The sequence below is a fragment of the Pleurodeles waltl genome, chromosome 3_1 (genome assembly GCF_031143425.1).
Source record: "Pleurodeles waltl isolate 20211129_DDA chromosome 3_1, aPleWal1.hap1.20221129, whole genome shotgun sequence".
NCBI lineage: Eukaryota > Metazoa > Chordata > Amphibia > Caudata > Salamandridae > Pleurodeles > Pleurodeles waltl.
Window position 1 is genome coordinate 1,656,548,492 of NC_090440.1, and position 8,373 is coordinate 1,656,556,864.

The following is an 8,373-nucleotide window of genomic DNA, read 5'->3' on the forward strand; positions in this document are numbered from 1 at the left end:
CAGGCACATTATCCTCACCTATAGACTTGACAGGGCCACAATCACAGAGCTGTGTGCCCAATTGGAGCCTGACCTGGTATCTGCTATCCGTCAGCCCACCGGGATCCCCCCTCTTGTGCAAATCCTATCTGTGCTCCATTTCTTGGCAACTGGCTCCTTCCAAGTGACAGTGGGTTTGGCAGCAGGAATGTCACAGCCAATGTTCTCAATAGTGCTGACCAGAGTGTTGTCTGCCCTGATAAAACACATGCGCAGCATACCGTATTCCCACAGGTGGAGGATTTGGCCACGGTGAAGGCTGACTTCTATGCAATGGGACATATCCCCAACATTATTGGGGCTATTGATGGTACACATATTGCATTTGTCCCCTCCCAGAGAAATGAACAGGTATTCAGGAATAGAAAGAGCTTTCACTCGATGAATGTGCAGATAGTGTGCCAGGCGGAAAAGTACATCTCTTCAATGCACAGTATCCTGGGTCTGTGCATGATGCCTTTTTCCTGAGGAATAGCAGCACCCCATATGTGATGGCTCAACTCCAGAGGCACAGGGTGTGCCTTATAGGTGAGCCGTGGTTCCCACCCAGTGGATGTTGGTGTATGGGTATGGTGTGGGCCCTAAGGGTAATTGTGTGTCTAACAGTTGTCCCTCGATATTTGCAGGTGACTCTTGTTACCCCAACCTCTCATGGCTACTGACCCCTGTGAGGGATCCCACGACAAGGGCAGAGGAACGTTACAATGAGGCACCTGGGAGGACAAGAAGGATTATCGAGAGGACCTTTGGCCTCCTGAATGCTAGGTTTCGTTGGCTCCATCTAACTGGTGGGTCCCTGTACTGCTCACCCAAGAAAGTCTGCCAGATCATCGTGGCATGCTGCATGTTGCATAACCTTGCCTTGAGACGCCAGGTGCCTTTTCTGCAGGAGAATAAGGCTGGAGATGGCTGTGTGGCAGTAGTGGACTCTGTGGACAGTGAAGAGAAGGAGGCAGAGGATGAGGATGAGGACAACAGAACTACAGAACTGCAATAATACGACAATACTTCCAGTGACACACAGGTAAGACACTGTAACTTCACTTTACATTGACAGTTTTGTGTTTGACATTGTCACTGGCCCGCTGATTTTCCCACTTCTATGGCCACTCACTGTACCCTTTAGCATCTCTATTTTTAGATATTTCTGCCCCACTATCGCTCCTGGTGGGTTGACTGAAGCCAACTACAGGTCGTTCCTATGTATACATTACTGTACAGTTGAATTGCAATGTTTAAACCTTGTTAAACAAATGCACAGTTCAATCACTTGAGAGACCCCATACTTACATTTTTTCCAAGTGTTTTTATTTAAGTGCTAATAAGTGTAGGGGGTATTGCAATGGGCTGGGGTGATGGTGGAGGAAAGTCCAGGTCAGAGTCCAGTTTATTTGTATCGCAAGTGCATTGTCCAAGAGGGCATGGGAAGGTGAGCAATGGCAGTTCAAGGTGGACAGGGTGACAGAGTGGGACACAAGGGTGACATTCAGTAGAGTCTTATTTCCTGGCGGGGGTCTTGGCAATAGTCTCTGGCTTCTGCCTGGCTCACAGGGACCGTTTGCGGGGTGGTTCTCCTTCTGCAGGGGGAGGGGTGCTGGTGGCCCGTTGGTCCTGTGACGGGGCCTCCTGTCCACTAGCAGCAGCGGAGGTGGAGGGCTGTTCATCGGTGTGGCTAGAGTCAGGGGCCCGTTGGTGTGTCACTGCCTCCCTCATGGTGTTGGCCATGTCTGCCATGTCTGTCAATGGTGACCAGGATGGTGTGGATGTCCTTCAGGTCCTCCCTGTTCCCCAGGTACTGTCCCTCCTGCATCCGCTGGGTCTCCTGCAACTTGACCAGTATCTCCTGGGAATGGTGGTATGCTGATTAGGATCCCTGCTAGTGCCCCCTGAAGAGTCGGTTCCCTGGGCCTGTCCTCCCCCTATTGCACAGCAGTCCTCCCAGCTTCCCTGTTGTCCTGTGCCTCTGTCCCCTGAACCGTGTGCCCTCTGCCACTGACCCCAGGTCCCTGACCGTCTTGTGTTTGTGGGGTGGCCTGGGGTCCCTGTAGTGGTGGACACACTGCTTACTGACGTGTCCTGGGGACAGAGGTATGGGCCCACTGGGTGGGTGCTGTGGTGGTGTTTCCTGAGGGGAGAGGCTCTGTGGTGGTATGGGACTGTGCCTGGGTAACCGACTGTCCGGAGATCCTTGATGGGCCAGGTTGGTCATCCAGATCCAGGTATCCAGAGCTACTGGCATCCATGTGGGCCTCTTCTGTTGGGGGACTGGATGTTGCTGGCACCTCCTCTCCAGTGGCGTTGTTTGGGAGACCTGTGGGAATGTAAATGCAGTGTCATTGTTTCTGCGTGTGACATCTTGTGCATGGGTGTGTTGCCCTCTATGGTTGTTATTGCCCTGGCAGCCTTGCCTTGTGTGAGTAGTCATTTGGTGGGCTAGGTGATTGTCTCTAGTGTGCATGCTTTAGTGATGGGTGTCCATGAAGGTCTGTGATGGGGGTCCGTGCAGTGGTGTTACATGCAGGGCTTGGTAGTGGGATGGGTGGGTTGTGATGGTGGGGTGTATGTGAGCTGGTGGAGTGATGGGGGTGAGGGTACGGGTGGGGGGTATGTGATGGCATGCAGGTGGGGGGGTAGTAGTAATAAAGATTTGACTTACCAGAGTCCAGTCCTCCTGCTACTCCTGCCAGGCCCTCAGGATGCATGATTGCCAAGACTTGCTCCTCCCATGTTGTTAGTTGTGGGGGAGGAGGTAGGGGTCCACCGCCAGTCCTCTGTACTGCTATTTGGTGTCTTGCTACCACGGAACTCACTTTCCCCCGTAGGTCGTTCCACCTCTTCCTGATGTCATCCCTTGTTCTGGGGTGCTGTCCCACGGCGTTAACCCTGTCCACGATTCTCCGCCATAGCTCCATCTTCCTAGCAAAGGATGTCTGCTGCACCTGTGATCCGAATAGCTGTGGCTCTACCCTGATGATTTCCTCCACAATGACCCTTAACTCCTCCTCTGAGAACCTGGGGTGTCTTTGTGGTGCATGGGTGTAGTGTGAGTTGTGTTGGTGAGGGTATGTAGTGTGATGTGTTGGGGTGTGTGCTGTAAGGTGCATGGATGGTGTATGGGTGATGGTGTAATGTGGCTCTGGTTCTGTGGGTGCTCTTGGTCTATCTCTCTCAGTTGGCAATTTTGTGTAGTCGTAAAGGGTTGTGGGTATTGTGGATGTGTCTTTTATAGTGGTGTGGGTGTGGTGTGTGTATGTGTGTCAGGTATGTGTAGTTTGAATTGTCCAATGTGGTGTTGTTTTGTATGTTTGTGTGTATTTTGAATGCAGCAGTATATACCGCCAATGGTTTACCGCGGTTGAATGTCCGCCGCGGTGATTCGTGGGTCAAAATGCTGTGGGCATAGTTCTGTTGGCGTAACGGTGTGGGTTTTGGTACCGCCAGTTTCTCACTGACCTTTGGGCTGGCGGATTTGTGTGTGTGCCTGTATAGTGGCGGATTGCTATGTGTGTGTCATAATATGGGTGGCGATAAGCTGCTGCGCCGGCGGAATGTTGGCGGCAGTCAGCATGGCGGTAAGCGGGACTTTACCACCAATGTCATAAGGAGGGCCAGAGTGTGGTTTCCTCGGCTAGATGTGAGGGTCAATAAAGATTGGAAGGCATGCCACATTTGTAAATGTCTGTCCCCCAAAGTGACACAACAGCCAGTAACATTTCTGATCTTCTTGCCCATGCCTGTGAGAGAGTTGTGGTTTACTTTTTTGGGCCATCAGGAAATGGAACCACCTCATGGTAGTCATTGACAAATATTCATGTTTCCCTTAAGTGGGAAACCTGTCCTCGACAACCCATGACAAAGTCATAGAAAGGCTTGATGACATCTTTGAAATGTGGGACATCCCTGAAATTCTCAAATCTGATACTGGCCCGCCCTTTAACACAAAGAGTTCAAAGAGTTCCTTGTGTAACCCAACACCAAAATAGTACGCCACTCTGGCCTCAAGCTAATTGGGTAGTCGAACAATTTATACGCACCCTCAAGATAGTCATTCAACGAGCGACCGTAGAGGGAATCGACTTGAACCAATCCATGTGTCAGGCCCTCCGGGTCTATCGATCAACTCCTGACTCCACAACTGGTGATATAGTCCGGCCACCTTGCTATTTGGTAGAGCTATCAGAAGAAAACTACCTCAATGGACCCCAGATTGTTCAGTGAATACTGACAAGATTCATGACACCAATGCAACTCAGAAAAGGAAAATGAAGACATACACAGATCAGTGTTGCCAAGCACAGGAGATAGTTTTTGACAAAGGATACTGGGTATTGGTTAAGCAGAAACACAGAAGGAAAATGGACACTCCTTTTTGCTGCTGATTCTTTACAGGTTGTGGCGTGCAAAGGACATATGCTGATGGTGAAGCAACCCAATCAGCCAGTCTGGCTCAAGAGCATGAGTCTAGCTTCAAAGGCAACTTCTGACTTACAACTGGCAGCTACACAGACAAGGATGAAACCAAGTCAGGCAAAAGAAGTGGTCGCAGGTTTACATTAGACACCAGCATTTTAATATTGGGGAACAGAGGGCTGGGGGTGAGTTTTGTGCAAAACAGGGGTTAGGTGCTTATCGTGGAAATACGGTTTGGGGGAGAGGTTGTAGGTCTACATAAAGCACATTCACTTTACCTACAGGGAGTATGGGCCATGAAAGGGCAACAACCAATTGAGGCGGCCTCAGTATTAGAATAAATGTCCATTTTGTATTTTAATAGAGCTTGTTTTTAACTTTGCAAATACATTTTAAAAAAAAGGGTCGAGGGCGCCGTTGCCAGATCAGGGTGAAATTTAATAATCTCAAATCACCCAAGCCGGCAGGCAAGTGAGAGCGCAACACCTATTAATTGAAGAAATGTGATTTTGATGATGTCTACCACTTTTATTTAACAAAGGGGGAGATGTAGCATCTTGATGGTATGCGCACTAGAAACCCTGAGGTTGTGGGCGGAGTGTGTAATGGATGATAGGTGTTAAGGTGTGGTTAACAGAAAGTATCATGTAATGCAAAGTACGTAAGTGTATACAGAGGAATAAAGTAACATTTGATTGCAGCCTCTGATTAGCATAAATTATATGCATATTACATGGATGGGGAAGAAGCTACACCGTGATTGTTGGACAGTGAGTGTTATGACCAGCTTATGTATTTCATTATCTATATTTAACGTGTTCATTTATTGGTAAGCACATTTCTCAGTTATAAACACAATTCATTTAGTATTGTTTACACATGATGGAGGGCGTTTTTAATTCACAAAATATTGGGTGCAGAATTCGACGTGTAGAAATAACATGTAGGACTGAAAACAAAAAAAATCATTTTTTTCTGTGCTTTCTTAGCTGTCAAAAAAAACAAAAGGCAACAATGTCTGTAGACTTTAGTTGAAGAATACACCATTGAGCACATATTTTACTTGATTGTCTAGGTCAGCAATTAATTCTGAATAACTGTTTAGTTTCTCGAAAAATGTATCAATAGTCTGATGTAGAAAAGTATATTCTTTTACCCTTCACACATTCATAAGTTCATTGAATGAATAAAATATTTAGTTTGAAATCACAAAACCTGTTTCTTTATGAATAAGTTGGATCGAAAATGGCGTATGGAAAATGAAATGTGATTTGCAAATATGAATTGCACTAACCATACATTTTTCTCTTCTATTCTTTACAAGCAGCAGTCAGTAGATAGTCTAGTTGCAATCTTAGAACATGATAAAAGAAATGTTTAATTGCTGCTTTGTTTAGATAGATTAGTTGATGGAAGCTGTCCTGTTCTCATGAAGGCATCAAAACCTGATTGGTTGAACCAGTGGCTGAGATGAAGAAAGAAGTTACAAGTTACAATATCAAGTTGTTATAAAATGTGAGTTCCTTGAATAGGGAGGAGACTCTCTCTCTCTCTCTCATTCTCTCTCTCTCTCTTTCTCTCTCTCTTTCTCTCTCTCTCTCTCTCTCAGACCATCAGACACTCTGGCTCTGACAGACACGTTCAGAATTTCATACTTCTGGATAAATCTCAGAGACACTTTCTCAGACTCACTTGAGCTCATCTAAACTTGATACTTAGATTAATTCTGAGACCCTTGCTAGAAACATATTTTGCTTTAAAACTCTACTGAACACTTTCACATCTCTGATTTACGAACTCTATATACATGCTTCTAACTGTCTGATGATTATTTTCTTTCACAAAATCCTTTAAATTAGACTATGGAAACTAAGGGGGTCATTCCAATGTTGGCGGGCGGCGGAGGCCGCCCGCCAGAATTCCCCCATCCGAAATACGGCACCGCGGTCAAAAGACCGCGGCGGGTATTACAAGTTTTCCCCTGGGCTGGCGGGCGGTTGCTGAAAAACCGCCCGCCAGCCCAGGGGAAAACGACCTTCCCACGAGGATGCCGGCTCGTAATCGAGCCGGCGGAGTGGGAAGGTGCGACGGGTGCAGTGGCACCCGTCGCGTATTTCAGTGTCTGCAAGGCAGACACTGAAATACTTTGCGGGGCCCTCTTACGGGGGCCCCTGCCGTGCCCATGCCATTGGCATGGGCACGGCAGGGGCCCCCAGGGGCCCCGCGACCCCCCCTACCGCCATCCTGTTCATGGCGGCTTTCCCGCCATGAACAGGATGGCGGTAGGGGGGGTCGGAATCCTCATGGCTGCGGAGCGCGCTCCGCAGCCATGGAGGATTCACACGAGCAGCGGAAAGTCGGCGGGAGACCGCTGACTTTCCGCTTCTGACCGCGGCTGAACCGCCGCGGTCAGAATGCTCGTTGGAGCACCGCCAGCCTGTTGGCGGTGCTCCCGTGGTCGGTGGCCCTGGCGGCCACCGGCCGCCAGGGTCAGAATGACCCTCTAAGTGTACGAAACGCGCTTTTTGCATTGTTCTGTTTCTCATTGATACTAATGATTATAAAATGTGCTTTTGTCAATAAAGATGAGATACTTAATTTTAATATACTAGACCTTCTTCCAAATCTCATAATTGACTCCTATAAATCAATCAATCAATCATATTTATACAGCGCGCTACTCACCTGTGAGGGTCTCAAGGCGCTGGGGGGGGGTCACTGCTGCTCGAAGAGCCAGGTCTTGAGCTGCCTCCGGAAGGCGAGGTGGTCCTGGGTGGTCCTGAGGTGGGCGGGGAGGGAATTCCACGTCTTGGCTGCCAGGTAGGAGAAGGATTTTCCACCTGCAGTGGTTCGGCAGATGCGAGGGACGGCGGCGAGAGCGAGGCTGGTGGATCGAAGTTGACGGGTGGGCGTGTAGAAGGTGAGGCGACAATTGAGGTATTCGGGGCCCTTGTTGTGGAGGGCTTTGTGTGCGTGGGTGGGGAGCCTGAAGGTGATCCTTTTATTGACGGGTAGCCAGTGTAGATGTCTCAGGTGGGCGGAGATGTGGCTGTGGCGGGGTACGTCGATGATGAGGCGTGCAGAGGTGGAATGTGAGGAAGCAAGAGGACAAGACGGCGTTGACTTGCTTGGTTATGGTGAGAAGGGGTTCCAGGATGAATCCGAGGTTGCGTGCGTGGTCTGAGGGGGTAGGTGCGGTGCCCAGGGCCGTGGGCCACCAGGAGTCGTCCCAGGCGGAAGGGGAGTTTCCGAGGATGAGGACTTCCGTCTTGTCTGAGTTCAGCTTCAGGCGGCTGAGTTTCATCCATTCTGCGACGTCTTTCATTCCATCCTGCAGGTTGGTTTTGGCGGTGGCTGGGTCTTTGGTGAGGGAGAGTATCAGCTGGGTGTCGTCGGCGTAGGAGATGATGTTGATGTTGTGTTTGCGTGCGATGTCGGTGAGGGGGCTCATGTAGACATTGAAGAGAGTAGGGCTGAGCGAGGAGCCTTGAGGGACGCCACAGATGATCTCGGTGGGATCCGAGCGGAAAGGCAGGAGGTAGACTCTTTGGGAGCGGTCAGAGAGAAAAGAGGCAATCCAGTCCAGGGCCTGTCCTTGGATACCGGTGGAGCGGAGGCAGGTTATTAGGGTGCGGTGGCAGACGGTGTCGAAGGCAGCCGAGAGGTCAAGGAGGATGAGGGCGACTGTTTCTCCGTTGTCCAGCAGGGTTCGGATGTCGTCGGTGACTGCGATGAGGGCCGTTTCCGTGCTGTGGTTGGCCTGAAATCCGGATTGGGAGGGGTCGAGCAGGTTGTTGTCTTCCAGGAAGTTAGTCAGTTGTTTGTTGATGGCCTTCTCGATGACTTTGGCCGGGAAGGGGAGGAGCGAGATGGGGCGGAAGTTCTTCAGGTCGTTGGGGTCCGCCGTGGGTTTCTTCAGGAGAG